This window comes from Scyliorhinus torazame, chromosome 28, assembly GCF_047496885.1.
Source record: "Scyliorhinus torazame isolate Kashiwa2021f chromosome 28, sScyTor2.1, whole genome shotgun sequence".
NCBI lineage: Eukaryota > Metazoa > Chordata > Chondrichthyes > Carcharhiniformes > Scyliorhinidae > Scyliorhinus > Scyliorhinus torazame.
In genome coordinates this window covers 15,628,874-15,647,449 of record NC_092734.1, presented here as the reverse complement: position 1 = coordinate 15,647,449, position 18,576 = coordinate 15,628,874, and the positions used below count along the sequence as shown (strand labels likewise).

Genomic DNA, 18,576 nt, shown 5'->3' with positions numbered 1-18,576 from the left:
GGCTACTCTGGAAAATTGAGCTGTCAGACCATTACTGTCGATCTGCTCCACCAGGGCTCTGATTAAGGCACATTGTGGAGAATATGCAGACGGAGATGCAAGGGAAGATGTCCCAATGGGGGAGCCAGTATCATGGATCAGAGTATTAGCCCAATGTTTTTGTTGTAATTGTGTCCCTGACCTGTGTTATGAGGCTCTCCCACTGGGACCAAGCAATCTTGCAATCACCCCTTTTGCTACATTGTCTATGTCCAGCTGTCCGAGAGGCTGAGGTTGGTCACCTTGGAGGAAAAAGGGACTGAGGGGAGATTTGCTAGATTATGACAGGCTGAGATAAGGAATAACCCTTCCCATTAGCAATTGGTGCATGGACTCAAAGCGTACAATGATATTGAGAATGATTGTTCCCAAGTTGAAAAATAAATCTGGATTTCAAACCAATTCCATCTAATTCCAAACTTTATGACCTTTGGATTTTTTGAGTCAGTTTTTAAAAATTCATTGATAGAATGTGTTTATCGCTGGCTGGGCCAGCAGTTATTTCCCTCATTGCCCTTGCTAGGCCATTTCAGAGTCAACCACATTGTTGTGGATCTGCGGAGTCACATGTAGGCCAGACACGGCAAGCACAGCCGATTTCCTTCTCTAAAGGGCGGAACCAGATGACAATCGACAGTGGTTTCATGGTTGATTTTTAATTCCAGATTTTTATTGAATACGAATTTTACCATCTGCCGTGGTGGGATTCGAAACGGGGTCCCCAAACCAGTACCCTGGGCCTCTAAATGAAAGGCCCAGTGACAGTACCACTACACCACTGCCTTCCCTTGTTGTGCAGCACGTTGGTTCTTCCTCTCATTTCTCCCTATGTCTCTTGTCCAAAATCTTAAAACTGCTGTAAATGAACATTGCCTCTGTATCTTACGGGGTGGGAACAATTAACTCCCTCATGAACCTTGCAGAATTCGAGCTTCCCCGTCAAGGGGGCGGGAGACACCTAAACAATGTATAGTTGCAGGGTATATAAAGCTAACGAAAGAGAAAATGCTGGAAAATCTCAGCAGGTCTGGCAGCATCTGTAGGGAGAGAAAAGGGCGAACGTTTCGAGTCCGATGACTCTTTGTCAAAGCGGGCCAGTTAGTCACCGGCAAGGTAGGCCCAGTTGGGATCTACCGTGTTACGTGTATAATAGCCATGGGCAGCATAGTAGCACAAGTGGGTAGCACTGTGGCTTCACAGCGCCGGGGTCCCAGGTTCGATTCCCCGCTGGGTCACTGTCTGTGCGGCGTCTGCACGTTCTCCCTGTGTCTGCGTGGGTTTCCTCCCACAGTCCAAAGATGTGCAGGGCAGGTGGATTGAACACACTAAATTGCCCCTTAATTGGAAAAAATGAATTGGGTACTCTAAATTTTAAAAAGAAAAATGATAAATTGCCCTTAGTGACCAAAAAAGGTTAGGAGGGGTTAGTGGGTTGCTGAGATAGGGTGGAAGTGAGGGCTTAAGTGGGTTGGTGCAGACTCGATGGGCCGAATGGCCTCCTTCTGCACGGTATGTTCTATGTTATTGTAAATGAACTACTTTTCTTTGACCTACTCGGTGTGGACATCATCTTGGCCTTGTAAAAGCCTCCCGTCACAGAGCCAGCGCTGAAGAGTCAGTGAATTGTAGAGGTTGGTCATCGGCAGGTAATCAAGTGTGCGGGTTTAAAAACATATGAGGTCCAATATCACAGCGCCAGGTTTTACTGGACACCAGTGTCCTGAGAAAAAATAATGGTATTGGAAAGGTGTGATCACCTTGGTGTGTCTAGTGATTAAGGTGCAGCTCGAACTCCGAGTATTTGTTGCCCGTGATGAAAGATTGGTTGGAAGCACAGGTAAAGCCGTCAACAGATGTGTAGGGTAATTAAATGTTTCCACACCCTGCTGCTGATCTGCCCAGAAAGCAGCACTGTTTTGAAAGAACAGGCTGTGGGAAAATTATGTCATGTTCTTTGGCTAAATATCAAGGAGACAGAGCCCCTGGGGGAGAAGATTCATCCAGGCAGATGAATGACCCTCCGTCAGATGTCTTATCTCTGACTATATACACAATATGTTATCCATCACCAGTGCAAGGAATAATGAGTTTTAGGTGAACTATCAGCGACAGGCTGCTAAAAGCTAAGTGGAGTTCATTCCGATATTAGACGAGCAGTGAGCTTGGATTGCCTGTGAATTGACTTGCCGCAGTGTGGGGGACATACAGGTTCCACCTTTCGGCCACTTCATTGACTGACACACTACTGTCAGTGGACACTTTGAGGGGTGAGCTGACCGCCAATAGTCTACCTGTGCAGTCTGCTGATATTCTGCGAGTTACTTGCAGACCTTTTTTAAAAAAAAAACATTTGAGTACAGGTGGATAAATGGTAAGGTGCAGCAGAAATCAGGATAATCCATCCTGGTTTTTACTCTGCAGCGTGCTGGGTGGGTGGGGGAGTTACAACTTTGTCCTCTTGCCCTTAGGCCTGAGGAGCATACGGAAGCGTTCTTCTGCGTCACAGTTGAACAAGCTCTCGGACAAGTAATAGTAATCGTTATTAGTATCACAAGTAGGCTTACATTAACACTGCAGTGAAGCTACTGTGAAAACCCCCTAGTCGTCACACTCTGCCACCTGTTCGGGTACACTGAGGGAGAATTCAGAATGTCCAATTCACCCAACAAACACGTCTTTCAGGACTTGTGGGAGGAAACCGGAGCACCCGGAGGAAACCCACGCAGACACGGGGAGAACGTGCAGCCTCCGCACAGACAGTGACGCAACCCGGGAATCGAACCCGGGTCCCTGATGCTGTGAACAAAGGACAATACAGCACAGGTATAGGCCCTTCGGCCCTCCAAGCCTGCGCCAACCATACCTCACCTAAAACCGTCTGCACTTACAGAGTCCGTATCCTTCCATTCCCACCCGATTCATATATTTGTCCAGATGCCCCTTAAATGCCGCTGTCGTACCTGCTCCCACCCCCTCCCCAGGCAGCATGTTCCACATCTTTACCGCCCTCTGAGTAAAAAAAAAACTTGCCTCACACATCTGTTCTAAACTTTTCCTCACCCACTTTAAACCTACGTCCCCAGTACTTGATTCTCCTTTTTTAAAATAAATTTAGAGTACCCAATTCATTTTTTCCAATTAAGGGGCAATTTAGGGTGGCCAATCCATCTAACCTGCGCATCTTTTGGGTTGTGGGGGCGAAACCCACGCAAACACGGGGATCGAACCTGGGACCTCAGCACCGTGAGGCTGCAGGGCTAACCCACTGCGCCACCATGCTGCCCAGTACTTGACTCTCCTGTCCTAGGAACGAGCATCTGACTATCCACTCTGTCCATGCCACTCATAATCTTGTCGACCTCTATCAGGTCGCCTCTCAACCTCCGTCGTTCCAGTGAGAACAGACCGAGTTTATCTAACCTCTCCTCGTAGCTAATGACCTTCATACTCGGCAACATCCTAGTAAACCGCTTCTGTACCCTCTCCAAAGCATCCACAGCCTTCTGGTAGTGTGGCGACCAGTATTGTACACAATATTCCAAATGAGGCCTAACTACGGTCCTGTACAGCTGCAACATGACTTGCCAATTTTTATATTCAATGCCCCGATCAATGAAGGCCAGCATGCCGTATGCCTTTTAAACATTTTTTAGAGTAACCAATTATTTTCCTTTTTCCAATTAAGGGGCAATTTTGCATGGTCAATCCACCTAACCAGCACATCTTTAGGTTGTGGGGGTGAAACCCATGCAGGCACGGGGAGAATGTGCAAACTCCACACAGACAGTAACCCAGGGCTGGGATTCGAACGCGGGTCCTCAGCGCTGCAGTCCCAGTGCTAACCACTGTGCCACATGCCGCCCTCAGTATGCCTTCTTGACCACCTTATCCACATGCGTTGCCACTTTCAGCGATCGGTGGACATGCATGCCCAGCTCTCTCTGCCTGTCAATACTCGCAAGAGTTCTACCATTTACTGTGTAATTCCTACATGCATTGGACCTTCCAAAGTGCATTACCTCGCACTTGTCCGGATTAAACTCCATCTGCCATTTCTCCGCCCAAGACTCCAACCAGTTCATATCTTGCTGTATCCTCTGACAATCCTCTTCACTATCCGCAACTCCACCAATTATTGTGTCATGTGCGAACTTACTAATCAGACCAGCTATATTTTCTTCCAAATCATTTATACACACTACGAACAGCAAAGGTCCCAGAACTGGCCCCTGTGGAATGCCGCTAGTCACAGCCCTCCATTCAGAAAAGCCCCTTCTACTGCTACCCTCTGTCTTCTGTGCCCAAGACAGTTCTGTATCCAACTTGCCAGCTCGCCTCTGATCCCACGTGACTTCACCTTTTGTACTGAAGCAGCAGTGCGAACCACTGTTCTATCGTGCGGCCACTGGGCAAGGGCAAAGGTTTGGCTGAGCTGTGAATTGCCTTAAGGTTCATATGTGGAGGGCAGCGACTTGAATAATGGGCTGAATGATTGCCAGGTGCTGCCAGGGGGTAACTTTCTACTGTAGGATCCACTGTCTTTGGGAGTGCCGCAATAAGTAAGAGCAGAAAGATCTCCCCAGGTCTGGTACTCATCCAGGCACTTATCCAGCTCCCTCTTTAAGTGCATTTTTGCCATTCATAGCATCAATACGACACAGAAGGAGGCCGTTCAGCCCATCACATCCATGTGCTACATACTCTGCACAGCAGTAATCCTCTTCTATCCCCTTTGCCCTGCAAATTTGATTTACTTCCTTTGATTTATTTCCCTCAATTCTTAAAGGAACCGTTCGCCACCATTCTCAATCTTCTAAAATCAAAGCTAAATTACTTTGGGATGTTAATGAGTGAACACCCATTTACTATCGGCTCAACCTTCGTTTAGCTGGTGACAGATGAGATGAAGCAACGACCTCAAGGTTACTGTGGGGTGTAGATAATCCAGAAGTGACCCTGATTTGGTCATCGGCGAGTGAGGAAATCGCAGGTGGGTTAATGCAGGGCACCCGAAGAATTTTACGGTGACCTTAGTTTGTAACTTGTGCGCTTGGGAAATGTTTTTAAGTTTAGTTTTTGTTCTTATTTCTTTCAAACATCGGTGGCAGCACTTGTGTTTCAACATGGCATCAGCTAAAGACTCAGGTTCTGCAAAATGCAGTTGATTTTGTTCCTCCACTGGAGCAGCAAGCTCCACCGTCCACCGCACTCGGTAAAACAAAGCTTTCTGAGACCACGGAACTGCTTGGGTCGGTGACTGAAAGTTTTTGTGGAAGGGATGGATTTTGAGAAAATGTTTAAAGGTGGAGAGAGGCCAGGGCGTCACGGTGGCGCAGTGGTTAGCACTGCTGCCTAGGGGGCGTCACGGTGGTGCAGTGGTTAGCACTGCTGCCTAGGGGGCGTCACGGTGGTGCAGTGGTTAGCACTGCTGCCTAGGGGGCGGCACGGTGGCGCAGTGGTTAGCACTGCTGCACAGGGGGCGGCACGGTGGCGCAGTGGTTAGCACTGCTGCCTAGGGGGCGGCACGGTGGTGCAGTGGTTAGCACTGCTGCCTAGGGGGCGGCACGGTGGTGCAGTGGTTAGCACTGCTGCCTAGGGGGCGACACGGTGGTGCAGTGGTTAGCACTGCTGCCTAGGGGGCGACACGGTGGTGCAGTAGTTAGCACTGCTGCCTAGGGGGCGTCACGGTGGTGCAGTAGTTAGCACTGCTGCCTAGGGGGGCGGCACGGTGGTGCAGTGGTTAGCACTGCTGCCTAGGGGGGCGGCACGGTGGTGCAGTAGTTAGCACTGCTGCCTAGGGGGCGACACGGTGGTGCAGTGGTTAGCACTGCTGCCTAGGGGGGCGGCACGGTGGTGCAGTAGTTAGCACTGCTGCCTAGGGGGCGACACGGTGGCGCAGTGGTTAGCACTGCTGCCTAGGGGGCGTCACGGTGGCGCAGTGGTTAGCACTGCTGCCTAGGGGGCGTCACGGTGGCGCAGTGGTTAGCACTGCTGCCTAGGGGGCGGCACGGTGGCGCAGTGGTTAGCACTGCTGCCTAGGGGGCGTCACGGTGGCGCAGTGGTTAGCACTGCTGCCTAGGGGGCGTCACGGTGGCGCAGTGGTTAGCACTGCTGCCTCACGGCGCTGAGCACCCAGGTACGATCCTGGCCCCAGGTCATTGTCCGTGTTGCGTTTGCACATTCTTCCAGTGTCTGCGTGGGTCCCCCCCCACAGCCCAAAGATGTGCAGAGTAGCTGGATTGGACACCTAAATTGCCCTTAAGCAGAAACATTTTAAAAAACAACAGGAACCCAATAATGCCAGGGCCCACATCAGTAAAGCTAAGAGGTGATACGACCGCCTTACAATCCGTTGAATCCTGACAGTGCAGAAGGAGGCCCTTTGAGTCTGCACCAACCCTTTGAAAGAGCACCCTATCTAGGCCCATTCTCTTACCCTATCCCTGTACCCACACCTAACCTTTTCTTTTAATAAATTTAGAGCACCCAATTCATTTTTTCCAATTAAGGGCCAATTTAGTGTGGCCAATCCACCTCGCCTGCACATCTTTGGGTTGTGGAAGCAAAACCCACGCAAACACGGGGAGAATGTGCAAACTCCACACGGACAGTGACCCAGAGCCAGGATCGAACCTGGGACCTCGGCGCCGTGAGACTGCAGTGCTAACCGTGCTGCCCTACCCCCACGTAACCTGCACACCTTTGGACACCAAGAGGCAATTTAGAATGGCCAATCCACCTGACCTGCACATTTGTGGACTATGGGAGGAAACAGGAGCAACCGGAGGAAACCCACGCAGACACGGGGAGAAACTACAAACTCCACACAGTCACCAAGGCTGGAATCGAACCCGGTTCCCTGGTGCTGTGGGGCGGCAGTGCTAACCACTGTGCCACCATGCCGCCCGCCTACTTCATCCGCAACCAACCACACTAAGGGCATGGGATGGATAGTCTGTATGCTGGGAATTTCCACTTTTTCCTGCATTATATACCAACTTCCCCAATTTGAAAGGGGTGAAGGAACATCTGATCTGAGGGTGCATGTATGCAAGCTTTAGAAGATGGTCAAGGAAGCTGAGAAACCCAGTTTGAAAACCCAAGAATTAGGGTTTATGAACACAGGAAGAGAGTGCAACGGAATTGACCGTGTAAAATGTTGGTTAGGACTTAAATGAAATGAAAAAATGAAAATCGCTTATTGTCACAAGTCGGCTTCAAATGAAGTTACTGTGGAAAGCCCCTAGTCGCCACATTCCGGCGCCTGTTCGGGGAGGCTGGTACGGGAATTGAACCCGCGCTGCTGGCCTGCCCGGGTCTGCTTTAAAAGCCAGCGATTTAGCCCTGTGCTAAACCAGCCCCTGGAGGAGTCTGTCCCATTCGGGGCACCACACGTCAGGAAGGATGTCAAGGCCTTAAATAGGGGCAGGAAAGATTCATTAGAATGGTGCTAAGGAATGAGAGGCTTAGGTGGGAAGGTTGGAGAAGCTGGGTTGTGGCCTTTCATAGGGTTGCCAACTGAATTTAAATGTATTCCTGGAGGTTTCATCACATGCCCCCCCCCCCCACCCCCGCGCGCACACACCCCAGCCATTGGTCGACCAACACACCCATCCCTGTGACACCCGACCTTCCTACACCAATTGGAAACTCAAAAGACTCATTGCCCAATTGGATGATGCTTGACTGACAGCCCAAACAGCCTTTTTCCCATTTTCAGCATTTTCAGACCCGGTGAAGAGAAAGGAAATGACAAAATAGAAACAATCTTTTCCTGATGATTTTTCTCCAGGGCTGCAAACAGCGTTGTCCTGGAGATTGATCTTCAACCCCTGGAGAAGCAGGCCAATGCCAGAGAGCTGGCAACCCAACTCCTTAGTCCCAAAATGAGATCAGATTGAAGTCTTCAGAATCATGAATAGTTTTGGTCGAGCGAATGAGGTGATGGCGTTTCCAGCGGAGGAAGAGTCGGTGACCATATGGCGGGAGGGGGACGGGATTCTTTGCTCTCGCCGCTGTCGATGGGAATTGCCAATGATGCCACCCCACACTGCCGGAAACCCACAGGCAGCAGTGAGCTGCTGGCAGGACCAGTGACTCCCGCTGTCGGCGAACGCCACCTCCCAGCCAATGTTTCGAGACTCTTGCACGAAACTGAAGAGGGATCGTAATGTATCAAATTATATAGTTGGGAGAGGAGGGTGGGGAAGAATAGGAGGTCAGGGATAGGTTGGAGCTGAGGAGAAATTGGCAAAGGTGTCGTGGACAAAGGGGTGTTAATGGTTGCATCAAGGTGGCACTCTCTCTCTCTTCAGTTCTGTGGAAGAGTCATAGGGACACAAAACCTTCGATCTGTTTCTCTCTCCATAGATGATGCCAGACCTGCTGAGATTATTCAGCGTTTGCTCTTTTAGAACACACCTTTGCAGGGTTCAGAGTTTGACTTTTTACAGATGGTGCTCAGCACAATTCACTGTGGACCATTCCGAGGGCACTTTTGTCAGGTTTACAAACTGACACGCTATAGAACAAAGCCAACCTACTTTTAAACCAGCTCAACATGGTTGCGTTTTGACAGAAAGCGAGGTCATCTATTATTTCTGGCTTTTCAGCCTCGACCATGGGCTGCCTGTACTCATTTCTGGCAGTCACTATTGCACTCGATAGCAAAGAAGCGGAGGGTAGAGACCCCGCCTCTGAGTCAGGAGCTCTGGGTTTGGGTCCCATCCCAGGAATTGGTGCTGATTTGCCCTCCTGCTGTGCCCATGTACACTTTCAGTAGGAGTTTCTGGATAACAATCAAGCAAAATCTCCGGCTGACGTATTTTTTGATTTCTACCTTCTTCCAGGCATATTGAGCCCAATTACAACTGCCTGCTGTTACTTTGGCTGGCTAATGCAGAATAGACCAGAAATGATAATATTAGGACCTCTTTTTCAGATAATACATAGCCAGTGTATCGTATCCAATGTTCGAATTATTTTGGAGCCCCATTGGTTTTGCCTGATACAGCGGCGCAGTGGGTTAGCACTGCTGCCTCATGGCGCCGAGGTCCCAGGTTCGATCCCGGCTCTGGGTCACTGTCCGTGTGGAGTTTGCACATTCTCCCCGTGTTTGCGTGGGTTTCGCCCCCACAACCCAAAGATGTGCACGGTAGGCCACGCTAAATTGCCCCTTTACTGGAAAACATTAATTGGGTACTCTAAATTTATTTTTTTTAAAGGTTTTGCCTGATAGCTTTGCCAAGAGTCAATTTGCTTTGGCATGACTAATGCACCTTGGGTGCATCACAGCTATCTCATGTTCTCCTATCAGAGATGCACACATCCCCAATGATTAGCTGGAGGTCAACTCTTGGATGATGGGGCAGCACAATGGCGCAGTGGGTTAGCCCTGTTGCCTCACGGTGCCGAGGTCCCAGGTTCGATCCCGGCTCTGGGTCACTGTCCGTGTGGAGTTTGCACATTCTCCCCGTGTTTGCGTGGGTTTCGCCCCCACACCCCAAAGATGTGCAGGGTAGGTGGATTGGCCACGTTAAATTGCCCCTTTATTGGAAAAAATGAATTGGGTACTCTAAAGTTTAAAAAAACAACTCTTGGATGATTTTTACCCTCCTAAATCAGCAGGACGCTGAGGTCAAGTGTAGCAGCAACAACATACTTTATTGTGAGAAAGATGTTGGTTTCTCGGGAATGGTCAGCATTTGTTGTCCAATCCCTCCTTGCCCTGGAACTGAATGTCTCGCTGGGCCATTGCAAAGGGTAGTTCAGAGTCGACCACATTGCAGCGAATCGGGGGTCACATGTAGGCCAGACCGGGTAAGGACGGCAGATTTCCTTCATTAGTGAAACAGATGGACTTGCACAATAATCAATAATGGTTTCATGGTCACTATTACTCACCTTCACTTCTAGATTTTTTTATTAATTGAATTTAAATTTCCCCAGCTGCCAGGAACCCATGTCTCCAGATCGTTAGCCCCGGTCTCTGGATCGCTCGTCCACAGGCAGTACCACTAATCCACCATCCCCCACTATAGCGCCTTTAATATAATAAAATATCCCAATGGGCTTCATGGGAGTGATTACCAAACAAAATTTGACACTGAGGCAAACAGAGATCAGGGTGGATGAGCAAACGTTTGTTCAAAGTGGTCGATTTTAAGAAGCATCTTTCAGAAGAGATAAGCAGAGAGGTTCAGGGAGGGAGTCCACCATCACCAAAGCCCTGACTGTGATCAGCTGACTGAGCAGAGAGGCCTGGGATTGACCAGGACTTTTCCCAATCTCTGAGCATCACTACCCACAGTGCATGTAGCTATGCAGTGACCCATCGGCAAGAATGTTTTATTTGGCTTGGTGTCAAACCAAGGTGCCTTAATGAGACCTGCATCCTATTTAATAAAAGGTCAAATATTTTTGCAACATCAACTGGAATGTACTTGATAATGGGCCACTGGAGTATCCCCCGTGACATTGCTCCTGGTGAGCTGGAGGGAGAGGGCGCCGAGAGGAATTTTGAGGGAGATGTGTAAGTCGGGTAGTTTGTGAGATGTGTACTCCGAGATGGTCGAGAAACAGCGATGTGACTTTATTTTTTAAATCCTAGCAAATCTTTTTTTTTCCAATTGAGGGGCAATTTAGAATCATAGAATTTACAGTGCAGAAGGAGGCCATTTGGACCATCAAGTCTGCACCGGCTCTCGGAAAGAACACCCTACATAAGCCCACGCCCCCACACTATCTCCAGAACTCAATAACCCCACCTAACCTTTTGGACACTAAGGGGCAATTTAGCATGGCCAATCCACCTAACCTGCACATCTTTGGACTGTGGGAGGAAACCGGAGCACCCGGAGGAAACCCACGCACACACGGGGAGAAAGTGCAGACTGACAGTCACCCGAGGCCGGAATTGAACCCGGGTCCCTGGAGCTGTGAGGCAGCAGTGCTAACCACTGTGCCACCCTTTGTGTCTAAAATTTTAAAATTCATTTTTCCAATTAAGGGGCAATTTAGCGTGGCCAATCCACCTACCCTGTCCATCTTTGGGTTGTGGGGGTGAGACCTACACAGACACGGGGAGAATGTGCAAACTCCACACGGAGAGTGCCCCAGGGCTGGGATCGAACCCGGGTCCTTGGCACCGTGAGGCAGCAGTGCTGCCCCTTCCTGGCAAATCTGAGCCACTGTGCGGTGGGCACATTTACTGGAAGGAAGGATTTATATTTGGGGCTTTTTAAAAATGTAATTCGGTACTTCCTCCAGTTGATTAATTAACATGCCAAGCTCGGTGGCCTTCGAAGAGTTAAATTTGGTTTTGTAGGATACAGGCGCTTCAAGCGCTTGGAATATTACCACCCTTCTGCATGCTTGGTACAGGTTTACCTGATTCACCTCCGTTACAGCTTTGCCCCTTTTAACTTCATTCAGTGAGAATAATCTCGACTGCAGGTCAATGAAGTTAAATCTTAATAGCTGAATCTTCAGTAATGGCTGCCTCTAAATATTTTGTGTGTGTGGAGGTTGTTTCTGTGAAGGAAGTGGTGGCTACCACAGGATGCAATGTCAGGAAAGGCTGTCACAACTGAACTGTAGCTTGCAAATTCTCTCCTTTTTATATATTTTCTCGCAGAGAAGCAATTAGCAGTGACAAGTGTGCAAAAAGAAACACACTCGCACACACACGGGCTCTTATTTTTCTCATAATAATTCAGTGCTGTGGAGGTTTTTAGAGGACTGTACAGTTGACGAGGGCTGCCAGCCTAACCCCTCCTCCCACCCCCACAATCCAGGCAACAAAAAAAAAACTGCTTCCAACTCTGTACATCAGAAAGCCACCAGCATTGCCTAAATGCACAGCCTTCTGTACCCTAATTAGCATGACTAGTTTGATGGATTTAGACAACAGCACTCTGAAGGGGGAAGCCCAGCGATGAGCCTTCTTCCCTCTTAAATACCCAGGCTTTTCCTGCTTTCCCTGAAGCCGTGGTAATTTACCGCAGGCACTTGTGGCCGCCGACTGTCGAATTAATTGATCACCTTTTGTGACTTTGGCTGTGGTCCAGGAGAGTGTCTGCCTGCTCTGCAAAGTGTACCACCCCTGCAAAGAGTTTGAAATGTAAGCTGCCTGGATTTTTTGTTCTCTCCTCTCCCCTTCTGGCAAAGTGCTGTGGCTGCTTGTGTGATGTGAGTGTGTGCATGGGGAGAGAAAAATGGATCAGTAGAGAACAAGATCATCAATAACAGCATCATTACACTGAGTGAGACTACCAGATAAGTGACTGCTTTTTTTGAGGGGGGGAGGGGGGGAAGGATGGGGGGGGGGGGTGCTTGGGAAGGTGGGGGAGATACATCATTAATACCTGACTGCTCTCCTTTGAGCCAGCCTAGAGAATCCTTTCTCTTAAGTGCAACAAGATTTATGCTAGGCTCTGTGTGCTGGTGTGCTGCAATAAATGTCTGTGAAGTTTATTTGACTGTGGCTGAAAAGGTCTTGATAGACTTCATTCTCCATCCATTGTCTCAGGAGTGTTTATAGCCCCGAGTACAAATAGCCTGTTGGCAACTACAGCCTGGCTCTATTAGTGGTCTCCATGTGTGATTGGTTTTGCCTGGGAACCAGAAGGCTGGGGATGAATAATTGATGTGTATTGTGCAGTAGCTGGACATGCAGCGAGCAGGATGCCCTGAGAGGGCTGGAGAATAGCTGCTGGCTGCCTGTTAGTGAGACGAAGGCAGCCCCTGGCTCTCTTTGTTCTGCGGCACTTGATTCCTGGCTAGGAGTGGGCACCGACATATGTGGCCTTTTAGTGCATTGGAGGAATAGAGGCCCTGGGTGTGTGTGTGGGGGGGGGGGGGGGAGGCAGGCAGCAGTGTGGCCACCTTTTGGTTTGGGTAAGTTGGTTTTGCCTTGGCTATGAGGGGAGGAGGGGCGAGCGAGTTTTCAAGTCCTTACTTAATAAAAAGGATTGTGGGTAAGGTTGTGTGCTCGGTCGGTACATTGTCAAATAAAACAGGCAGGCGAGGGGATAAGAATTTGACTTTAACTGGGAAGTGAAGTAGGACACATTTGCATACAGTGGCTGTTCATTGTGCTGCCTGAAGGCAAAGATTTGGGGGAGGGGACGAAGCATGCAAGGGGCCCTGCTAATTTATAAGGCACTTTTACATGTGCTGGAGGGTCCCACAGGAGTGCTGTTCAACCAGACACTCCCCACGCTCCCTTGTTTATCTTACCTGGGCACACAATTCCATTGTCACAAGCAAAGCCCAAGCTGGTTCCAGTCTTTTCTGTTTAAAAAGACAGCTCACAAGGCCCAGGGCTGCCAGGGAGACAACCGAGGCTGGTTTTCCATCTATTCCAGTGCTGCCGTTGGGGTAAGACGCGCTTTTCGAGTGTAAGCACTCCTGTCGACACGTGGTTGATGGGCAAGTTGGAAGCTGGAATCCTGAGCGTTGTACGCACTGTGAGAGTGAGTTGCTCTCCCTTGGAGCCCCAAAGGTGGGTTGACATGTTGTGACTTGATGAGTGGCGCAAGAACAGGATAGATGCTAGAAATGCGCAGCATGTCGCTCAGCACCTGAATAGGACCGATGAACATTTTGTGGAGGTTTTTGTCCCTAGTTACTGGAGAGGCCTCCGAGTTGTGGTTCCATGCCAGGCCTGAGGAGCCTTTTTTGAAAATAAATTTAGAGTACCCAATTCATTTTTTTTCCAATTAAGGGGCAATTTAGCGTGGCCAATCCATTTACCCTGTACATCTTTGGGTTGTGGGGGTGAAACCCACGCAAACATGGGGAGAATGTGCAAACTCCACACGGACAGTGACCCAGAGCTGGGATCGAACCTGGGACTTTGGTGCCGTGAGGCAACAGGGCTAACGCACTGCGCCACCGTGCTGCCCCCGGGGGCCTCTTGACGTGCAGGGCAGTTGGCTGGTTTGGCTTCAGGCCTATGCAACTCCATGGCGAGAAAGTGCTCTCATGACGGTACACGGGGGGGCTCAGCTGGATCAATAATATTTCTGCTCAACCTCTGAAGAGATGTAGGTCCCGAGTTTGAGTTTAAACCTTTGAGCCCGATAATGTACATTGAAAGTTGTTAACTCCAGGTTTCCTTTCATTGGGATTTTGAATTGAGTAGAGGTGCTGCAGTGTGGAACAAACTTGGGTTTTTGTCATCATGATACTGTTCATTTCTGCCTTGTATGAGTTATTTTTCATTATGTTGTAAGTACTTCCCTCTGAGCTTTGGATCTTCATATTGAATGTGGGCCATTGGCTCCCATTTTACAGGTCTTAAGCAGGTGGCTATCACCTCAAATAAGTTTCCTTGAATTCTTAAGGCAAAGTGTACTTTACTCAATTTATTTTTGAAGGAAGAAGTGAGTTGTCGCAAAGTGTACAGGACTGGTGAGGATCCCTGTTAGCTTTCCATCCCTCGGTGTCCTGCGAAGGTGGCGGCTGATTTTCGAGATTGTTCAACTGAATGACCTTGTGTAGTAATTGAAGAATCAAGCACATGGTGTGGGCCTGAGCCACATGCAGGCCAGTCCGGGGGACGTCTGCTTCCACGGTTGGCTGTTACGGGCTGTGGAAAGCAGAACCAATTGTAACTTTCAAGAGGAGATCGGATAAACTCTTGCGGTTTAAAAAAAAAAGGAAACATTTCCAAGGCTACGCAAAAGGATCAGGGGAGTGGGGATATTTCAAACAGCTCTTTCAAAGATCTGGTACTGGCACAATGGGTCTGATTTGCATCTTCTGTGCTGGTACAGTTCTATGTTTAACTGGTTCCCTTAACTGGTGGCATTGGTTAAGCAGTTGGCAGCTTCTCTGAGTTATTTTTTCTTGGTATCAGCCAAAAAGTGACCAGTTTTATTGAGTTAATTTTGGCTGGTTGCCATGGTTGCTGACCTTTGGGTTGCTCACCTTTGAGTTGCTCCTCCCTGACCATAACTGGTCTGCTAACTTACCTATATTTCCTAGTGCTGGTCAGGGCCCTGGCACTTGGGCGGCAGCACTCCAGCCTGGAGCTGTCATTTATTGGGCTTGCCACCATTGCCTAACTACCATGTGATTGCTCTGAGCACAGGCCACAATGTCACTGTCAATCTGTGCAGCAAATCACTGGATGACCACCGTATCCCTTGCCGGGGATACAATACACTCTCTCTACCCAAAAGTGTGCTTCAATTGACTTCAGCAACTCTAGATTTCAACGAAAGATTGGAATTTATATTGTGCCCAATCGGGAACTCGAGGCGGCACAATGGTTAGCACTGCTGCCTCACAGCACCAGGGACCTGGGTCCAATTCCAGCTTTGGGCAGCTGTGTGGAGTCTGCACCTTCCTGTGTCTGTGTGGGTTTCCCCTGGGTGCTCCGGTTTCCTCCCAATGTCCAAAGATGCTTAGGTTAGGTGGATTGGCCATGATCAATGTGGGGCTAAGAGAATGGGATGGGGTGAAGGAGCGGACCTGTTTGAGTGCTGTTTTGGAGGGTTAGTGCAGCGTCGATGGGCCGAACGGCCTCCTTCTGCATTGTAGGGATTCTGTGGAATGTCTACTTTTGAAGCATGGTCACGTTTTTAACTTCGGAATCATGGCAACCAATTTTGCACGCAGCAATCTCCCATAAATGGCAATGAGGTATTGGCCAGCTGATCTGTTTCTTGATAACTGAGGGATAAACACTGACCAGGATACCCAGGAGAAGTCCTCCTTTGTGAGGGAATGAGAAAGCTGATGGGGGTTTAGTTTAAAATCACTTCTGGATGTCACCTCAGAAATTGCTTTTTAAAAAATAAATTTAAAGTACCCAATTCATTTTCTTTTCCAATTAAGGGGTTATTTAGCGTGGTCAATCCACCTACCCTGCACACCTTTTGGTTATGGGGGTGAAATCCACGCAGACACGGGGAGAATGTGCAAACTCCACACGGACAGTGTCCCAGGGCCGGGATTCGAACCCGGGTCCTCAGTGCTGTGAGGCAGCAGTGCTAACCACTGCGCCACCGAGCCGCCCAAGCTCAGACATTGCTGAACGAGAGTGTCAGTCTAGATTTTCTGCACGCGAATGTCTCGAATGGCACTTTCGAACTCGAAAGCGTCTGACACTGAGGTGGGAATGCGACTCAATGAGCCACAGAGGCAATACAGGGCTGGGTCAAATAGCTGGCCAGCACAGAGCGTCGTGCCTCACTTGGCGGAGGCATCACTGACGCCCGTGGAACCTTGTCCAGTCACACAGAGAGCTTTCAGAAGAAGCGGCCACATAATTGAATGTACCTTTAAGTTGGGTTTCCTTCGTGCTGAGCGCCTCTATAGACCATGGAGACCATTTTGCTGATGTTGTTTCCTTGGAAACACTGAAAAGTGGTTACCTGCATTTACTTCAGCTTCCTTAGCCTGAATACACTAGAGGGAACTCTGATTTCTTTGTGTCTGTGATGGAGATTTTGAACACGGAGGAATTTACGCCTTGTGGTGCAGGCCCCAAGCGTCTCCTTAGCTGTTCTCCTTTGATATAAAAGCACCTCGGGTCTTTGTGAGATACAGAAACTTCCAGGTTCTTCCTTGACGATGTGTATCACCCATCACCCTTGTGCTCATTGATCCATGTTTGCCCTCAATCCAGAAAGGCCTCATTTTTAAACCCCCATCCTTGCTTTCAAACCCTCCTTAGCTCCTCTCGTTACTATATCTGCAACCACTCCCAGCCTTCCCAGACCTCCTGCTCCTCTAATTCACGCCTCTTGTGCATCCATAATTTTAGTCACGCCTGCATTGGCAGTTCTGCTTTCAGCTGCATAGGCCCTGAAACCTGGGATTTCCTTCCTAAAGCTTCCAACTCTCGATACCTTCCCAATCTCAATTACATCACTCCTTAGAGCCTCGCTCCTGGCCCTCTTGATCACCTGTCCTAACGTTATCTGTGGTTTGGTGTCACATTTTGTTTGATAATGCTGCTATGAAACATCGTAGGGTTATGCTGCATTATGTTAAAGGCACTATGTCAATGTAATTGTTGTACTGTTTAGTTTGCAATGCGTAGAATGGGGCAAGGACAGGGGACAAAGCTAAGACGTCAGTACACTGGCGTGGTTTTGATGGGAGGAGTGTTTAATAGGGCTCACGTGAGTAGAGTCAAAACCACAAGTAGGGCTTTTACAGTGTAATTTGAGCAGACGTACACCAATTTTCTGCTGATGCAAGTCCTTTCTTGTAAAGTCATTTTTGTTTGATTCAGCTGGGTCCTCAACAAAACTTTAAAGAAATGCTTGCATTTATATAGCACCTTTCACAACTCCAGGACATCCCGCAGCAGTCTAATAGCCAATGAAGAGCTACTGACGTGTTGGCACTGTTGTGAGCTGGGAGACACAACTGTCAATTTGCGCGCAGCAGGCTCCCACAGGCAGCGGTGTGATACGGACCAAACTGTTTTTAGTGGCCTTGTTCAGGATACTGAGGGACACCTCCCCTGTTCCTCTTCGAATGGCTACACGCAATCTTTCACGTTCGCCTGAGAGGGTCGGCTGGGTTGCACTTTCGTGCCTCATCTGAAAGATGGCGCTTTCAACAGTGCAGCCCTCCCTCAGTACAGCACTGGAGTGTTTGCCTTGATTCCTGTGCTCAAGTCCTTGTGTGAGACCTTGTGAATCTGAGACTAGAGTGCTACCAAGCTGAGGTGATTGTACTCAATCCCCCCCCCCTCGCCCTCTATTCTTCACTGTCTTTGGATCTTGCAAGCATGTTAATTAATTACCACCTCTGAAATTGTAATGAGTTCATTGAAGGAACAATACTGTGCCCAACACAATGAAAGGAGTTCCGAGGGTCTGTAGCTATCATCCATTAACCAGGATGGTAGAATTCGGGAACAGGAGGGAGAATAAGTCATTGTCCAAACATATAGCGCAGGAGGGTGATGGTGTTGTTGCACTGTGGGGTTACTGGGCCCAGGGTGGGACATGTTGGAGGCAGAATCAGGGGGAGTTACTGATCTGATGGAGCTGAGCTGGAAGATTAGCTGAGATGGCGGGTAAGGTGGGTACTGGATTTTGGGAGTTGTTTCCTGTGTTGGAAAAGGCGTTGCAGACTCCCTTGAGGGTCTGAGGATCCATTGCGAGTGTGAAGAGAATCTGGCTGCTGGACACGATAACAATGAAGGTTAAGAATCTGCTCCGTTCAGTTTGTTTGCTCTCTGAAAACAATCCGTGAGTACAATGGTTTCCATTTTACCAGTTAATCCGTTCTCGGTTATCTCTCTCCCTTCTTTCATCTCTGCTGAGTTCTGTCTCTCTGAAAACTGGGTCAGGCCTGTAGAGCATGTGAAACGTTTTGAAGACTTGTGGACTAAAGCAAATCTCTTGAAAATAAACAGAGATCTTTGTCATAAACTTAATTCACGTCAAAACCGATAGAATAGAACTTTTATTTTGGCAATGAGTTGGGGAGGGGTGGGTGCATCGTGGCTTACAGTCTAATACAGCAACAAGAAAATTGACCAACGACCATTCCTGGCTCGTTGGA

General features: G+C 48.9%; 1 protein-coding gene across 16 annotated transcripts in view; it reads left to right on the top strand.

The window, feature by feature from the left end:
- The window catches only part of zmiz1a (zinc finger, MIZ-type containing 1a), a 1,215,152-nt gene that overhangs the window by 1,091,078 nt on the left and 105,498 nt on the right, over nucleotides 1-18,576 (top strand). Inside the window, exon 1 of one of the 16 annotated variants that reach the window (XM_072491552.1) lies at nucleotides 11,988-12,160. The exons of the other annotated variants lie outside the window; for them this stretch is intronic. The gene's annotated coding sequence lies outside the window, so the exon portion shown is untranslated. Of the gene's footprint in view, nucleotides 1-11,987; nucleotides 12,161-18,576 lie in introns of those variants that run through there. 16 annotated transcript variants of the gene reach the window in all.